Source organism: Micropterus dolomieu, linkage group LG02, assembly GCF_021292245.1.
Source record: "Micropterus dolomieu isolate WLL.071019.BEF.003 ecotype Adirondacks linkage group LG02, ASM2129224v1, whole genome shotgun sequence".
Classification (NCBI taxonomy): Eukaryota; Metazoa; Chordata; class Actinopteri; order Centrarchiformes; family Centrarchidae; genus Micropterus; species Micropterus dolomieu.
In genome coordinates, this window is record NC_060151.1 from 16,550,744 (window position 1) to 16,570,007 (window position 19,264).

Sequence of the window (19,264 nt, forward strand, 5' to 3'; positions counted from 1 at the left end):
TGTCCACGCGAGTCTCCACTGAGAGCACAGAGAGGTGTCAGTCTGGGCAGCCCTTCCTCTCTCACCTGACATCACCTGTAAAAATATTTAGGCCTACAGATCTTCTGTTCGATCCACAAATGTTGATCGACGCATCTGAGATGATTCTCAGCAGCAACGTGAGAGCAGAGCTCCCGTCGAAGCGGTGTAGGGATCCATCTAGTGGACACTGATGCATCAGCAACAGATGGGCCCACAGTAAATCTCACATATATTTGCAGACAGGAATAATGCTTAATAATAACCTTTTCTTTCTTTCTTTCTTTCTTCTTAATCTTCCGTGGTATAAAATGTGCTATTATAAAGCTTTTATGTTATAACAAAAGGTACATTTCTCCTTAAATCATCAGTTTCTTCTTCCAGTGAAGGTGTTAAACCTATGAAAACCCTTCATTTGAGCAGTATTACCGCTGTACAAAATACTAGATGTCATTAATACAAGACAGGTATACACACACCTTTAAAGTTTTAAAGGAATTAAAATACAACTATTCCATTCATAAATTATGTGTCATTTTAGATGCATCAAAGTTGTGTTTATGGTAGTTTGTTAAATAATGTATCTCATTTAAAGCAGCAAAGTGAACCATATCCAAATCTATATATAAACAAGCAGTATGATTCACTGCAACGCACCTGAATACTTTATCTAATGTAATTTTACTAAATCTGGAGTTTCCCAGTGGTTTTCCACCGGAGGTCCTGCTCATTTTGGGGAGAACATTGGTAACTGATATGTGGATTAGCAGCACCACCTTCAGGCCACAGTGAGCACTTAAGGTCAGTTGTTTTGTTAACGTCTTAGATGTGATTGATAAACCAAAGGAAGGGAGAGTGAATATCTTTTTCTGCAGTTAAAGGATAAAGGGGGTCAAAAGACAATTAACCCTTGAATCCCTAAAGAAAGGAAGCTTTCCCAATCTGTTGCCTGTGTCTGAGCTGGGTGTTGATCATCCACTGATGCTTCAGGATGTAAGCAGGATGCTCTCCTGAAGTCCCGCATCTTCCCACCACTGTCCCTGCTGTGAGCAAAGACTTTCTGTCTGCTTCTCACAGTGGACACTTGCTTTACCTTGTGGTGAAAAGGCCACAATCCCAACAAAATTAAACTAGCCACACATATTCTTACCCAGTATTCACTAATGAAGCCAAAATAGCCACATACACGCAAAAATGTCTGGTGGGTATAACATGGTATGTTGACAAAGAGTTGTCTTTCATTTTTTGTGTCCTCATTTTAAAAGTCATTTGGGGACATTTTTATCTTTTATTACAGACCGTAGAAGAGAGATGAGGGAGGGACAGATGAAACAAACTTAAACTAGGGTCGTCAGAGTTCATTGATAGTGTCTTAACCCCAAAGCTACTGGGGTGCCCCTGTGTGTTCTCAAAATTTCAAAAGGCTGTAATCAAAACCTTCTTTCATCCACTACAAGGAGGGTGACATTACCCAAAAAAGCTGAAGTCTGTGCCTTCACCATGGATGGAGAAAATGAATTACCAAAGAACAAATTAGACTGAACCATGCATTATTTAGGCGACTTATTATATTGAGTTTCAAAGGTCATTCTTGACCTCAGAGATTTTTCTTTCAACTTTATGACAACTGGGCAAACTCCATCTGTTGATGAAGATCATGTCCTATGATCAAACACTCCAGAACAGCTACTAAATGGATCTTGTGGGGAGATTGTTTTCGTAAATGCTGTCTCCAAGGTCAAGAGTGAACCTCAGCTTTCAAGATGACACGGATGAGAAGTCTTTAGAGGACTCTGAACTATTTACAATTCTATGACAATTGGGAAAATCCCATCCACAGATGAAGGCGTTGTGATATGACTGAAACATCCAGGACACCTGCTAAGTTGACTTTTTTTTCCTATGAGAGAGAAAGTGATGTTTTGATACAATTTTTAGAAGACAGCCAGTCTGCAATTTGATGAAGACAAAATGTTGCTTATTGGCAGGAATATGGAGTGCAGTTTCACAATGTACCTGAGGATGTCTACATAATGAGTGTTGTTTTCGTTGACATGGTGTCAAAAAAAAGAGGAAAAAAAAAACTGGGGCTTGGCCTTTTGTAAGGTTTCAGTAGCTTCCTCTACCTCTCAAAAGTTATTTAACTGTATGATTCACATCAAAGCACTCGGGACCCCTGCTGCTAAACTCAAAGGCCAGACAGCCCATCTCCACTCTGACGCTCTAATAATCATGCATTTATGAAGTTCATAAAAGCCACTCCTCGCTAGATCACCGCAGATGGTGGGCCAGGCTAATAGCTGGAAAAGTAGCACAGGCCGCCACCTCGCTTGGACTCCTTTGAACTGAACAGTATGCAGATTGAACAGGGGGGGCAACAATATTCATGTTTCTGTTGTATTTGAAAGGACTCAATCCCCCGTGTGTGTGTGTGTGTGTGTGTGTGTGTGTGTGCACTTGTGTGTCCTTGTCCTTATCGTGTCACAGCGGGGGAGAGATATGAAAGCCTTTCAACGGCGTTTGGTAATTGCATAGACCTCCATTATGCTTAAACAGCATAACAGATGACAACCTCATCAGGACATGGTCGAATCCTGTCATCAACACACACACCCACACACACACACACATACAGATGTGCACACACCTTTGGGGCATCTGACCAATCAATAGTCTTGACTGTGTAAAAGTGCACAGAAGTGTGTACAGGGTGCTTTTTCTTTTCCACACAGGCCTTTCTTTGTTGTGTGTAACCTTTTGATCTAAATGAGAAAAAAAGGGGCTTAGGTAGGCCAATGTGTTTGAGAGGGGAGGTTATGCTAAAAGGGGTAGAGGGGGGTGTGTTGCCACCTCTTCATCTTACCTCTCCTCTGTTAAGCTTTATAACGAATGTCAACGCTGATAACAAAGCCTCATTTGCATATCATAATCCCCATCTCTCGACCTTCTGATCAGGTGTACTTGGAAGCGCGGCTGTGTTCTTTTTTTTAAAAAAATAGAAAAAGATAGAGAGCAAGAGGGGAAAAAACTCTGTTCACTTTGAAAGCTGTTTGAAGTTCTCTGCCAGAGTTCAAATAACACTAAAACATGTGCATGGCATTGAGTGGCTGATTTGTATTAAAAAGAAGAAAGGCGTAAGGGATGGAGGGATGAAAGGAGGTCAGGGAGGGGAGACTGAGGGAACTTTTGGGAGCTAGTAAGGTCCAAAATCCGTTGGATCTCATGTCATTTCACATACAGAGGAGCGGGCCCTTTTCTATTCAGTCTTTGAACTCAAACATGACGTGTTAAGTGCTCTGACCGCAATCTTATTTTTACTCAAATTTTGCTTTCAAATCTTTTTTTTTGTGTGTGGCTGTTATTGAAAGGCAGAGATTTGTATACTGTAATCTTGATTTTCATCATCACCCAAGGAGCTTCTTTCCTTTTTCCCTTTTTTGTCCCATTCATGCTTCACAATGATAAACAGCTGAGCAAAACTCCTCCACTGAGCTTCAAAGGAGCTGCTGCTGCTGGGTGATGGCAGAGCGAGAGAAAGAGGCGTGGACTTGTGGCATGGCTTACTGCAGAGGTCAAGGTGTGTTTCTGTGTGTGTCTGTCTCTGTCTGTGTGTGTGAGTGTTATCAGCAACTCTGCATGTCACAGCAACTGATCCAAAGGTCACGGACCACCCCAACTGTGTGTTCACACACTTCATCATCTACCACCACACTGATCAGTGGTGGCTGGGCTGTTCATACAGGGCAGAAGGTTTGGATGGCTACCAATACACTGTGTTTCTGCCTTCCCTCTGTCATATACTCCTTCTTGGCTTGAACACGTTGTTCTCAGCAGCCTATGGTTTCTGAATCCCAGTTGTGAAGACCAGACGTCCTTTCCCATGAGTGAAGGGGGCCTCCAGCAGAGTTACTTCAGCTCCTCCACATTCTCACAGTCCGCCGTTTGGCCGGAGTTGTAAAGCTGGGCCCTGGGAGTCTCACGCCTTCACTCTGATCCACTCAGCCCAGATCTGCAGCAGAGGCTGTCCTGCCAGCTCCTTTATCCCAGCTCCTGCACACCCAGGGCGGGCAAAGCCAGACTGACAGTACCCCGCTGCCTCCAGAGCCTCGGCCTCAATTCCCCCTGTAGCCGCCCACCACCCCTCTCAGCTTTTCAATCTCCGAAGCAATTAGAAGGAGATCCCTTTCTTTTGTCGTCTATCCGTGGAAAGAAGAAAAGCAAGGGAATGAGAAAAAAAGAAGAAGGAGGGCCAAGTTGTTGGTGGTGGTGGAGCTCAGGCCTAGCCAGGAGCCACTTGTGAAGCCCTGGGTATTAGAACTCACATGGTTTGTTTGGAAAGGCTTCTCCAGGGGCCAAAGTGGGATTACGTTGCAGATTGCAAGTTCCCATGGAAGGGGCCTATACCAGCGAGGGCTTTGGTGGGTGGGTTTCAGGTTGGGGGCCACAGAAGAGGTCTTTATGAGTTTGGGGTCTGTCTGAATGGAAAGGGCCAACTCCCAGCATGCTAGCCCTCCATATTAGATGGACACAGAGAGGCTATTGAAGTTACCCAGACATCCCCCCTTTATTTCTCTCATTTTCTCTCCCTCTCTCTCTACTCTTGAAGGCTTAGCTGCTCGCCTGTCAAGAAAAGAGTAAAAGACTGTTCTGGGGGCTGAAATGATTCTTGTATTTTATGATGAAAATACCATCTGTTATTTTGGGCAAACAAAATATGATATGACTGAAGCTTCAGTTAAGTTAAAACCACAGTGTCTGACATTAAAGCCGTGGTTATGTGGACCACAAGGAGATCACTCAATTATATCAGTTTAGCTGGGAATAATTGCTGAAATCATATTAAGATAATCTTTTCACTGTTACCTGAGTGAAGACTATGTTTGAAAGCTGAAAAAGATTGAAGGAACTTAAACTATAAATCCACACTGGGAAAATGAACCCCAAAAAAGAGTCTTTTTTACGTGATCATTTTTGGGACATAATTCACTCAAATTGAGTGCTAAAGCTCTGCATTTAGAAAAAAGGATATGGACTAGATATAGTGCTGTGTGTACCTCTGGAACATCATCTTGAACACTGGGAGACCAAGACTGAACTCCTATTATGTTTTCATTCCGGTGTTAAAGGAGACATCGAACCAACATCTGGACCCATTGTTTGTGTTGTTTTTGTTTTTATCGATATATTAAGAAATAACAAAGTGAATGTCAAAATACCACCAACAGAAGCAACCTTGACAGAAGCCTTTAATGAACTACTATGCAATTCACTCTGAGGTTTCTCCTCTCAAGAAACTCTCTCTTTGCTGTTGTTATTGCTCTAATTTCTTAATATGAGATCTCATAAAATTAAAAGAAACTCAAAAATGGCAACGTGTCTGGCACATCAGCTCTTCATAATCAAAATACAACTGTTTATGTGAGCTCACTAGAATACAAAGGACACATCCCCCCAAAAATCTCTTTCATTTATCCGATCATACAGATCATCTGCAAAGTCACACCATGTGGCTGACATAGTAAATTCAATAATACTTTATTTCATGCAGGTTAGTACAATTTTATGTCCTTTACAGGGGAGTTTTTTCTACCCATTTAAACAATGTATAATCAGTATATTCAGTGGAATCAGGTCTTTTGTGGAGACACATAACTCCACCCTCTAGTGTTGAGCACTGAGTACTACACAGTGTTGTTTAAATTGAACTACAGTAACAAAGGTTTCTTTTAAAACAGCCACTCAGACACCATTTTGTATTTAAAACATTTTAAGATGTGATGTGTAATTAAAAGTACAGAAATAAATAATGGGTCGCATCTAATGGTAAGGGCTGTTTGCTGCTACATACAAGATGATGATCTAATACACTGTTATACACACACCGTGATTTTGCTCATGATCTGCTCTGCTCCACATATTAAGCGTTAAGCACCATAAGTCTAGCTTAAGAGAGCAAAACAGCTTCGGTGCCAAATGAAAAACCCTCATGACTTTATGATGAGGACATTTCACTTAATCTGACTCGTTTTTGAAAGAAATGTTTTAGTTCAGGCTTTATGTGTGGAACCCTTCACTTCTGGACGAATTCATTCAGTAACTTATGAATCAGCATCATCGCTCTCCAGATGTCTCCCACCCCTTACCCTCCTCTCCCTCCTGCCCTTCAATCTCTCCTGTCACCTATAGACCCTACAACCCCCCCCACCCCAGCACCCCATCAGTCTGTCTGCAGACCAGTCTCACTCCCCTTCTACTCTCCCCTAACCCCCTCCAGCCATATCCCTTTGAGTTGTGCCGCTGCAATGCATAAATACATAAATCTGGTGTCAGTGTATGCATGTGTGTGTGTGTGTGGGTGGGTGGGGGATGTCGACATATAGACGATGGGCCGGCAACCCCACAGCCAGACCCCTTTCATGTGTCACCAGATCACAGACGCTCAGTGTTTACACACCAGACCCATCCAGACACACAACCAGACCCCCCCTCCAAACCCTGCCCCCACCGTGTCCCCCAGAACCTGTCACCCTGGCTGGGTAAGCGTGGGGACAAAGGCTGGGAGTCAACCTGGAGGTGGTGGTGCCAGACTGGCTCTCTGATCTGACCGACCGCCGCAGACCTGATGGGAAATACGGCCAGAGGTCAGAGGTCAAATAGGCCATAAAAAAGTCAACTGACCTGGCTCCATCTCAGCCATCCTTTCCCCAACCCACACACACACACACACACACACACATAGTCACTGTGCTCAATCTGAGAGTGAAAGTCACACCACCAAAAAGCATCATTATTCCAGAGATTCATCTTTCACAAAACACTTTCATATCATTACCATCTTCAAATTACAAACTTCTCAGAGCGTCACACAAGTAACTAGTGGCAATAGATGGTTAACAGAAGAACGTGAGCACAATGACGTGATGATGTTTGTGCAATGAGTTATAGTATTAAAACGCCGTCAACTACTTTCACACATGAAAGATGTATCTCTCCATCAGGGCATCACAAAAGTGATGACTGAGAAAACAAGAGAAAAAGATCAAATCAAATCACGACAGTGCCTTGTGAAGATAACATCTCCACAGATTCATTTTTTGCTTTCCATAAAACAGCTGAATTCAACTTGAAGTTCTGCTTTAACAACTACAAATCCTTTTTCTGCGCGAAACAAAAAAAGAAGGTAAAAGAGAAAATGAGACAAAAGGAAAAGAGCAGAGAACAATAAAGCTAAAGGAAGCATTTTATCCTGCTGTGTTAAATTGGGTGTGACTATGAGCAATTCGGAGGCCCTGAAAAGGATGAGAAAATACACACACACACGCGCACACACGCAACAAAAACAAATTAACATCTAAAATGCTCCAGCTCGTTTCAACCGTTCACTTCAAACCGTCATCAGGCCTCTAATGGGGGCCAAGTTCAAAGCTTTACTAGACTCCCGCTGCTTTGCTGAGATGGAGGAACAGCACTTCCGTCTCCCTCTCCCTCCCTGTGTTTGTTTATCCTTTGCTTTGCTCTTTTTCCACCCTTTCTTTCCCTGCTTAGATCTCTCTTTCATTGCCCCCCTCCTTTATTTTTAACCCCCCCTTTTTTTTGCAGAAGACCCCTCACTTTTTTTAGTGTCTACTCCTTCTCTTCAACGTCTTTTTCTTTGCCTTTTCTTCTGCTCTTGCCCCGTCTGCTTCTCTTATTTCATTTTCAATATTTGGTATATTCGATTCTCTGCAGCCCTCTTGTGCTTGCGTTCTCCCTCTTTGTATCTCAATCCTGCTTTCATCACACATGCCAGTCTTTCAAACCTGACAGACATTGATCTGCACGCAGCAGCGGGGCTGCTGTCCTGGTGCAAGTTTGTTCACAGAGCCCCAGCTAACCCTGGATCTCCAAACAGAGCCTTGAACAGCGAGCTCTCAAAAGACAACCGCCAGTCCGCGATAGACAGTTGCTCACCACTGCCCTGCAGATATCTGCCAGGATCAAAAACCCTTTTCCGTCTCCCCCTCTTTCTCTCCTCTCGCCCCTCTTTTCTCTTTCGAAGATGGCACTTCCACAAATGTTTAACTCCGGCTATCTCCTCATTAAGAAGTCTTCAAAGCCTTCCATTGATGTAAAAGCATCCATTTGAATTTGTAATCACCCTTTGCTGTATGGCTGCTGCGCTCAGCGTAATTTCCCCCGGATTTTCTGATAGCCGGCTCAAAGAGCTAACAACCCGTTCTCGGAGTAGCAGAGAAAGGAAGAAAAGGACTTTATCAAACTTTTGGAGACAGGGAGGTGCGTATTTGTGAAGGCCTTGGGTTTGTTTATATATGCTGACAAAGAAAGTAAGAATATATAGAAATTCACTCTGCCGACAACGCTCACAGGAAGATAAGAGCAGTGAGAAAAACCCACTAGAGCCGGATAAGGTTTGTTTGAAGATTAAAGTTCTGTCGTCATCATAGAGCAGGCGATTTTCTTGAAAGGCACTTAAATGGCCCAGAAATTGGTTTGTTTATAGGGAGAGCCTTTAACTGATATTGCCTTTAATGGCAGGTATTTTTTTATATTCCACCGCACAAACTTAAAGGTGTCTGAGGCTGTGAGCAAACACACTTTGCAAACACAAATTTTTAAAGAATGCCAAGCAGCACATTCGGTAGCGACCTGTATGCATATTCAGCTCAAACATCCTCTGTGTGTTGTTGAGATGATGGAGACCCAAACTCCATCACTTCGCCATTGCGACACCAAGAAGAAGACTGAACAGGAAAAAAAGCAGAAAAGAAAGAAGAAATCTGTCAGATCCTTGAGGCAGAAGAACACACCTTTACATCTGGATTTCCTCACAGGAAGGAAGTGTTTGAAATCTAATACATAAACATTATTCCCCCGGCTCGCCAGTTTTCCCTTCACCTGTGGAAAAACAGGCTCTTCTTCAGAGCCACTTTGGGGAACTTTTCAAGAACACAGTCGTCCTTCAGTAGGTTGAATAAGAGGGTTGACTGGGATTTGGCTCTTGCCATGTTTCATCAAACACACTTGTCTTCAGCCATCGCAGGCCTGTCTGTCAGTCAAAAAGCTCTTCATAAATAGCACTTTCCTCAGGTTTTTACTGCTGTCTTCTGAAATGTAGATATTAAATGAGCTCTGTACAAGTTAAAAGAATTTACTGTTGAATTCTCAGGACTCAGAGCTAAAGACAACTGGGAAATATGACTTACAGTCTGCTAATGCAAATATGGAACCACTAATACTACTGTTAGTATCATACTGTACATACAAAACTAAACTATGTGTTTTTATAAGATTGGTTTTCTTTTTGTGGCTTGGTTATGGTGAGATTGAACTCATTAAAGTAATCGCTGAGGTCTTGGGCAACAAACATGAGCAGTCAGGCGAGCATTTAGGTTTCAAACAAACCTCCAAGCTTGTAAAATTTGTTTGGAAAAGAAAACAAAGGTGAACAGTCAGATTACAACCCAAACTATCCACAGTAAACACCAAGTACAGTTTATGGAAGTGTCTTAACATACTGCTACAACCTGCAAGCCATGGTGACTTTCAGGTGACTAATGAGGGCAGCCGAGCAAGCTTCATCGCTACCTGGCTTTTCTAGCATGCCCTGCCAGTTGACCCCGCTGAATGTTAGATTTCACGATACTATTTTCTTTAAAGATGTTAAATCAATACATTTCATTAGGACTTAAACATTTTATTTTGCTTTCATTATAAAAAGTTTATTAAACTAATTCTGACACAAACTCCAAAGATAAAACTCATATCCTATATCCTATATCATATTATCATGTGAAGACTATAAAGCTAATTTTAACAATAATTGGGTTTCTAATTTAGAGTAAAACACCAGTAACAAATGCTTAAAATAATACAAATATTAAAAATAATCTAATGCTAATGCTAACACTAGTGGAAACACAGATTTTCTCTTGGTTAATCTGTGAAAGGTTTATAAAAAAAAGTACAATTTTTGTATTTATTTGTGTGTGTGTGAAGTAAACTGGTGGCAGACATGTCACCAGGACCATTGACTCCAGCCTAATCCCTTCCTGATGGCCTTTTCTTTAGGCGCAGATGGAGACTTGGGGCTCTTGACCTTTGACCCGCACAACTAAATCACATCGGTCTTTGACTGTGAGGGCCACAGGGCCCCTGCACTCCACCAGGCAGATGGGCTGCCCACACACACACACACACACACACACACAAAATAACCACTAAATAATGTTCTTTTATATAACTGTGTCTAAAGTATTCTCTGTCATCTGTGTACTTTTACTCAGCCACATCACACACTCTCTCAAGCTCTCTCCTACACTACACTTTTAAACTCTTCTCTTCTCTTTTCTTCTCTCCTTTTCTCCAGTCTCCCTGTGATGTGGCATCTCTGTTTCTGCTGAATAAAACACTGACTAGGAGAGACCGTGAGAGAGGTACAGTGAAAGAACTGAACAAGAAAAAAGAAAGTCAAGACTTCTTCAGTCTCTCTTTTTTATGCAGTAAAATCTCTACCTTTTCTTTGCATACCCGGCTATTCTTTGTTACAAAAAAACTATGTCAGAAGAGGTCATGGTAAGTTTCAGTTATAAGCAGCACGTTATCTGCAGTAAATATGCTTATCTTACTGCATGAATTTGGATGGTAAACAAATATGTCAGGTGCGTTCTTATAAAGCTGGATAATCAGTACACATTTCATTTTTTTCTCAGGAGTTTCAGACCTGTAGTCACGTAGTATCTCAAGGAGCCTCGCACAGTGACAAACATGTACCTTTGAAATTCAACTTTGAACTGCTTTGCATGAGAAGCCGACGGGCAGAGTTGAAATGTGGGCTTGGTTCCCTCACACCGACGTGCTGCTTGCCCACACTGCGCTCCTATGGAGGTCCTCCTCACTTTGTTGTCCTCACAGCAGGCACCAGCATTCCTAGCATAGCTGTCTCCAAAGTTTCATAAGCAGCTCACTATCTCTCTGTCTGCCGCTCTCTGTCTCTCTCTCTCTCTCTGCTCAGACCTCCATTGCCTTGTTGCCTAGAGACGAAAAGAAGCAAGAATGGGGACAACAGAGAAAGAGGAAGAGGGGGCCTTACCAGAGGAGGATGAAAGAGGAGAGAGATCAGAGGGGAGGACAGGCCAGCAGGGGAATGATTGATGAAGTTTGTTTGGGATACCTTGGATTTTTACGGCCATTGTGTGGTGCCAATGCCCTCTCTATACTCTCTGGCTCCCAGCTTAAGGAAAAAGGTTTCTGCAGGTTCTAGTTTACATTTTTTCCAAACAAAGAAGGGCATAGATATGTGGTTTAGATTGCCAGTGATGTTAATTTTCAAAATATCCCTTATGCAAAGGTGTAGGTTGCAGGGTAATGTTGATCACAACGTATCAGTAAGATGTTTGTGTGTGGAACTAAGATATCAGATCATAAAGAAAACTCACACATAACAAAACATATTGGTGATGAGCATGGTTCATTATTGACATTGGGAACACATCAACACTTGTAAATAACATAAAATAGTCAAACTTAGTTTTAAATTTTCAGTAGTTTTCAGCCATATCTCATGGCATCAAAGACCATCCAGGCACATACTTTCTGATGATGGCTTAAGGGACACTGTGTTTGACAATTTCTGTGACTTTCTGATACCGGCGACAATCCCACATTAACACATGATTGGCCAGCTGTGCACAGGTGAAAACTACACTGTATAAAATAAGAGCCATTGTGAAGCTCACTGTGGGCAGCCGTCACCACTTTGGCAGCGCCTGATTCTGGCTAATCAGAACATGAGCAAAGAGGTGGAGTTGAGGCGGGCCGAATGAAGCCTGGTTGCTGAATCACCTAGCTGCTAGCCACCTGAGAGGGCAACCATCTGTAACTCAAAGCAGCCACGTCCTTAACTATGCATTACTTTAAGCCATAGGAAAAGTTATAAATTCACCCCTGCACAGTTGTCTTGAAGGGGAAAATTAGTTTTAGAGACCAAACGCATTTTTTTGTACAAGGCTGTAAACACATTTGCTGTAAAGTTGGTCATTTTAACATGTTGGCCTATGCAAACTGACTTTTGGAGCCAGCCTCAAGTGACCATTCAATGAACTGCAGTTTTTGCACTTCCGCCGGCTGGTGAGAATGTAAATTGGGTTTGAACTGCATTATAACATAATCTTGAAATACCATATTGTTGAGCGGTAAAGTAAAACTAGTTTTAAAATCCTTTATTATTGCAGCTTATTTTATCTTATTTTAAATTACTTTCTGGTTAACAATAGGTTTTAACTTAAATAATAAATTGTGTTCCATTCGCGCGACAAGGCCTCTTGAGATACGGTTGCAAGCTGCGTACAAAGGCCAGTAAATAAACCTCGAGTTTAGAATGTTTCAAATCATCATATTTTATCATATAAAAATCTTACATTACTGGTCCATTTGGTTGTTAAATTGGGATATTTCCAAAGCTACAATGAAAATGTAAACGTCATCAATGGTAAATGTTTGGTTTGGTCAGCCCTTCTGAATGAAAGCAAAGGGACATTTTAGAAGACCCATCACTTTGCATTCAGTGAACATAAGAAATCTCCACAGACATTTTCTCTTGCCATGCTATCATTACCAATACTGCTCTGCAAACACTCAACATCCCAATCTCAGGGCATGTAACAAGGCATTCTGGGATTTATTGTAAATGGATGAACTTAATGATGGTTGAGGAAAATGGTAAAGAACATAAGCATACAGTCCTCCATCACAAAAACAGTTCAACGACATATACGCCACGGGATAACATCAGATTCTGTTAATAGCTGACTTTACTGTAAGATTCAACCATGCATTCCTGTGAAAGAAAGCTTACTAAGAAATATACAGTATGGCCATTTATGTTGCTGTTACCCTATGTTTTACTCCGACGCAGCAGACTAAGATTCTACTGGTATGCAGCACTGGAAGGGAGTTGTTGTGAAAGCCTGTCATTTTAAAAACAAATCCATAACAAACTTCTAAAACTCATGTTCCATGGTTACAAAACACACACATGCAGTCACACACACACATCTGTTTACCACTTCACTCTGTCTGAACTCGTGTGTGTGTGTGAGAGAGAGAGACACAGATTTTCCTTTTGGAATCTCCACATTCCCATTTCCTCATTGCCTCTCTTTGTGCAGCCATCCTGGCTTATTTATCTTTCCCTCCTATCCCAAACATCATCCCATCTGATCTTGCCTGCCACCCTGATGTGTGTACACACCGGCCCCCGTGAACCCTGCTCTCTGGGTCTCTCTGTTTTTCTCTCTCTTTCACAATAAACCTCATTCCTCTTCTGCATCGTTGGTTTTCCTCTCCTTTAGTGCCATGAGAGTTGCTTTGGGTCACTAAAGAGGTTTGGTTAAATGTCCTGTGCCCTCCGTGACGTCATCAGCTGTTGTTTTCTGTCACAGCACCTGAGGTTTGCGTTTGAAGCCAAAGGGTGCCCGTGAAGACGCATCTGATGGCTTTTTCCCTCTCTTTCATTCACTCACTTTCATCCCTCTGTGCAGCAACATACATCAAGGCATATTCATAACAAGCATGTTATTTTGACAGTGATGTCATGGCTGTGGGGATGTTGTGTTATGTCTGAGGCTGTGCAGCACAGAAAGGGAGAAAGCACAGGATTTAGATGTGGTTAAATATGGCTTTAGCATCCAAAATATAATGATGGTAGATGGTTATATCATAAACTGCTCAGTTCAGCTTTTTTTCACCCAATCTCTTCCCTTCTTTTCCCTTGAGTGTGCTGGAAAACCATCTCTACAGTTACCATGACAAAGCTGTGACACTCTTAATATCCTTGTTTTGGCTGATGAGATCACTGTTCAAGCCTAAGGAAAAAGCAAAACCTCATGTGCTGCTCTGACTGGAGTATTTTTAAGTAACTCTTACCAGCATTGTGGCCTTTGCATGGCAGCCACCCATGTCCAGATAACCGTCCTTGATAGAGGGCCGGCAGGATCAGTAGTGTGCCCACCCTGAATAAAGCCTCTATTGTTGGCTGCAGGTGTGTGTTTATGCATATCAGTGGTACTTGGCAGAGGAGAAGGGAGCAAAGCGAGGACGGTAAGTGAACACCTTGAGTCAGCATGTGCAGGTGAGGGGTTAGGAGGGAAGCGATGGTTGGTTGGAGAAAACCTTCAGAGAACAATTGGAGGTGGGAAGAGAAGATAGTTACAAACAAGCATATTGCTGATGTGTAAAGATGGTAGCAATTAAACAAGCATTGAGAATCGGGAGGTTATGAAAAACCAGTGAAATATTAAGCAAGAACCAAAGGGAAGTAGCATAGGTTGTGTAGATTTGAGCATTGTTTCTAAGAATTATTATAACATTGTACTACTAACCAAAGTCATTGCCCGGAAGATATGGGAACATGGCAACATTGTGAACAAAACAAAATGCAACTTGATAATTGATCTAAAACACTTTGAGGTAAAAAGTAAGCCACAGCGTTGGTGATCATTTGTGTGTGCACAACTATAGCAAGTAGTTGGTTGGTTGGTCAAAGTTGAACCAGGAAGTCAGACTGCAAACTTACAGTGGAGTAGACTCATTTTACTATTTTACCAGTTCCTTACAGGATCATGAGTGTGATATATTCACTTCTAGAATGTGACTGTGATGTTTCCTTCTAGAATGTGATTGTGATGGGTTCCCCTCTAGAATGTGAGTGTGATATATTTCTTTCCAGAATGTGATTGTAATGGGTTCCGATCTAGAATGTGATTGTGATATATTCCCTTCTAGTACATGATTGTGATGAGTTCCCCTCTAGAATGTGATTGTGATATATTCCCTTCTAGTACATGATTGTGATGGGTTCCCCTCTAGAATGAGAGTGTGATATATTCACTTCTAGAATGTGACTGTGATGTTTCCTTCTAGAATGTGATTGTGATGGGTTCCCCTCTAGAATATGAGTGTGATATATTTCTTTCCAGAATGTGCTTGTGATGGGTTCCCCTCTAGAATGAGAGTGTGATATATTCCCTTCCAGAATGTGATTGTGATGGGTTCCCCTCTAGAATGTGAGTGTGATATATTTCTTTCCAGAATGTGATTGTAATGGGTTCCGATCTAGAATGTGATTGTGATATATTCCCTTCTAGTACATGATTGTGATGAGTTCCCCTCTAGAATGTGAGAATGATATATTCCCTTCTAGTACATGATTGTGATGGGTTCCCCTCTAGAATGTGATTGTGATATATTCCCTTCTAGTACATGATTGTGATGAGTTCCCCTCTAGAATGAGAGTGTGATATATTCCCTTCCAGAATGTGATTGTGATGGGTTCCCCTCTAGAATGAGAGTGTGATATATTCCCTTCTAGTACATGATTGTGATGAGTTCCCCTCTAGAATGAGAGTGTGATATATTCCCTTCTAGTACATGATTGTGATGGGTTCCCCTCTAGAATGAGAGTGTGATATATTCCCTTCGAGAATGTGATTGTGATGAGTTCCCCTCTAGAATGTGATTGTGATATATTCCCTTCTAGTACATGATTGTGATGGGTTCCCCTCTAGAATGTGATTGTGATATATTCCCTTCTAGTACATGATTGTGATGAGTTCCCCTCTAGAATGAGAGTGTGATATATTCCCTTCTAGTACATGATTGTGATGAGTTCCCCTCTAGAATGAGAGTGTGATATATTCCCTTCCAGAATGTGATTGTGATGAGTTCCCCTCTAGAATGTGATTGTGATATATTCCCTTCTAGTACATGATTGTGATGAGTTCCCCTCTAGAATGTGATTGTGATATATTCCCTTCTAGTACATGATTGTGATGAGTTCCCCTCTAGAATGAGAGTGTGATATATTCCCTTCCAGAATGTGATTGTGATGGGTTCCCCTCTAGAATGTGAGAGTGATATATTCCCTTCTAGTACATGATTGTGATGGGTTCCCCTCTAGAATGAGAGTGTGATATATTCCCTTCCAGAATGTGATTGTGATGGGTTCCCCTCTAGAATGTGAGTGTGATATATTCCCTTCTAGTACATGATTGTGATGAGTTCCCCTCTAGAATGAGAGTGTGATATATTCCCTTCCAGAATGTGATTGTGATGGGTTCCCCTCTAGAATGTGAGAATGATATATTCCCTTCTAGTACATGATTGTGATGGGTTCCCCTCTAGAATGTGAGAATGATATATTCCCTTCTAGTACATGATTGTGATGGGTTCCCCTCTAGAATGAGAGTGTGATATATTCCCTTCTAGAATGTGATTGTGATGTTTCCTTCTAGAACATGATTGGGGTGGGTTCCCTTCTAGAATGTGATTTTGATGGGTTCCCTTAGAGAATGTGATTATAATATGTTCCTTTCTGGAATGGGTATTCCTCAATACTGAGTATGCCAAGTTCGGACTTCTGTACTAGGAAGCTCGGACTTGGCAAGTTTGGCTCGGGAGTACAAACTTCCAGGGACTGGAGCACATAGTCCGTTATTCTGCAATTGGAACAGCAGCAGACTTGATGACGCCAGGTCCTGCTAGTGGGTGGGACCTCAACTCTCGGAGCAAATTTTCAGCTCTGTCTTCAGAAATCTAAACATTCATAAAAAAACTCTTAAAACTGCATTCCATGACACAAGTACAGCAGTATTATAATTATATTTTAAAAATACAGTTGTGGGTCTTCTCCTACGCCATTGCCCCTTTTTGGTGTGAAATGCATTCTGGGATACTTGGGTATCCAAAGTCCACACAAGTCACCACCCGATGCGTGCTCGGTAAAATGGACAGAGCAAGAATATTTGACTGTACCTTTGAATTGGAACAGAACTTGGGCTGCGACTGGTGACGTCCACAAGAACACAAGTACAGACAAGAATGCAGATTGGGAAACAGCTATTGTGATGTGTTCTTTGTTGAATGTTTTTGTAATGTGTTGCCTTCTAGAATGCAATTGTGATGTGTCCCTTTCTGGAATGTGATTGTGACATGTTGCCAATTCCCGACGAAGAAGGATTGAAACCTGCTGAATTTGTGTCGGCTGAAACATTGTGTAAAATACAGTGAGTGCAAATACAAAAGGTGGACGACCCTTTTCTTCAAAACCAAGACATTATGGCTTTGTGTAAATTCATGCATGACCACACACTGCTGGACCATAAGCATGCACTCTGAGACACGAACCATTAAAACAGGTTTCAGGAAAAGATAAGCTTTAAAGAAAAGATAAAGAGGATGTGTTTACAATCCTGCAGAGAAAATCAGGGCCAAATATCTCTGTGTAAGCTACACCGAAACGGGTTGAAAAGTGTGCTTCTGAAACTTGGTATGGGCCGGCCCGAAGCAGGAGGTGGCGGTGGTGGGAGGAGATGGGGAATAATTTGAGAAGATGAGAAGTAAGAATCATCCTACCTGGCCAAACAGGTCTGGCACTGCTGCAGACACACCAACACACGCAGGTACACAAATACAGACTTTTAGGCCCACACAGCGCACACACACACACACACAGGTAATTAAAGTGTTGGGTGACAAAGTGTTGCTTCCTTGGGCATCTCAGAGTTGGAGCCGCCACCAGACACTCTCCCTGGTTTTGCTTGTCTTTTCAATTCCATGTTTGCGAGTCGATGTGTCTGGTTTGCTGGCGAGACTGATTGACAGCCTGGCTCTGTCTGTCTGTCTGTCTGTCTGTCTGTCTGTCTGTCTATATAGCTGCCTGTTTATCTGCATCTGCTGAGTATCTGTCTGGCTGATTACTGTGATCATTGTTATTCACATACATCCATCTCACTTCTATCTGCGAGTTGTGTGCTTCCTTAAAGGCTTAACAATTTGCCGAGTTTTTAAAGGTGGAGGTTGTGCCAAGCCCCAACCTGAGCCAAGCGAAGTGTATTCTTACATTTCAGCCACCAGGAATGGGCAAAGGTGAGACAAGAGGTAGATTCACTACAAAGAGGTGTGTGTGTGTGTGTGTGTGTGTGTGTGTGTGTGTGTGTGTGTGTGTGTGTGCGTCCCCACATTTGTGTGTGTGTCCCCACATTTGTGTGTGTTCACTTTGTAATCCAACCCTGCCAGATAGCTCCAGGGAGAAGGACATTCTCTGTTGTTGTTTCCCCTCTCCTGCATTCCTGCCTCCCCTTGACGTGTGGCACCACAAAAAGTGAAGGGGGGAGGGAGGGGGGGAGGAGGAGGAGGAGGAGGAGGAGGAGAGAAGAAGAGATGTAACAGGTTGTTTCATGCCAAATTGATCGCCTCCGTGCTCCCTCCCCGAAAACGAATCATATTCATTCCAGCAGGCACCTGCTCTCATCAAGGCTGAAAAAACACACAGCCACATGCACACACACTTGGTCTGTACTGCCTCCTTTGAGCCACCTTCCAACCACACTGCTCCGCTGTCAGGACTCAGAGCAAACAAGAGTCTGCTCTCTGAAGCGAGAGCAACACTCTATTTTTGAGTACAGTGGATGATGATGAGGCCACACAGAAGCTTTGTGCCAAGCGCTCAGGGCTGGGGAAGCCAAGAATATACAAAATAAAAGCAGAGCTTGACAGCGGGAAAAGAAGGTATGCTCAGGTATTGTTTGGAGTCAAGCCTACTGTGTGCGCAGTGGATTCAGAAGTTTGTTACAAAGAGCAAAGTAACTCTGCTCCTGAGGGAAGATCTACATCAGCCTGCCTGCACTGCATTCTAATATCAGCCACTTAAAGTATGTAAATACACTACATAAAACTGCAAACAGTATTCAAACTGTGTGCTGTGTAAAACTGTGCAGATACTATGTCACCGATGTGCGCAGATATGTGAAATAATATCAGCCTTCCTGTTCACGGTATTTACATTTATTCATTTAGCTCAGCATAACCAGGGCCGTAGTCAGAATTTTAGAAACACTGAGGTCATTAGTCCAAATTCCCAAAGGGCATCCCCACCTCCTTTAATATCATTCACGTTTGTTCATTTCATCCTAGATTCCCTAAGAATTATGTTCATATTGGATGATTCAACAGCACAAGATTTATATCCAGTTGAACTTAACCAAATTTCTCTACCAGTGCAGGAAGTACAGCATCCTTTTCTGTCAATGTTTCCCAATCTTTTGGCTAACTCCTTAAAACAAAGGAATGTGTACCCCTCGTCCCAGATACATGTATCTATCAGTTGTCACTACTTCAACCAAAGAGTGATTTTTTTCTTTGTTTCATTTGAAATCTTTTTAGAAGACTGAAAAAGTAATTGATAAAGTAC

At 42.2% G+C, this 19,264-nt stretch overlaps 1 long non-coding RNA gene across 1 annotated transcript; it reads right to left on the bottom strand.

The window, feature by feature from the left end:
- Window positions 1-12,809: 12,809 nt before the first annotated feature.
- LOC123964153 lies at window positions 12,810-14,885 on the bottom strand. The gene is made up of 3 exons (XR_006823353.1): window positions 14,397-14,885; window positions 13,942-14,187; window positions 12,810-13,641 (listed from the first exon to the last, which is right to left on the bottom strand). It is a non-coding gene; the product is annotated as an uncharacterized LOC123964153 (long non-coding RNA).
- Window positions 14,886-19,264: the final 4,379 nt, after the last annotated feature.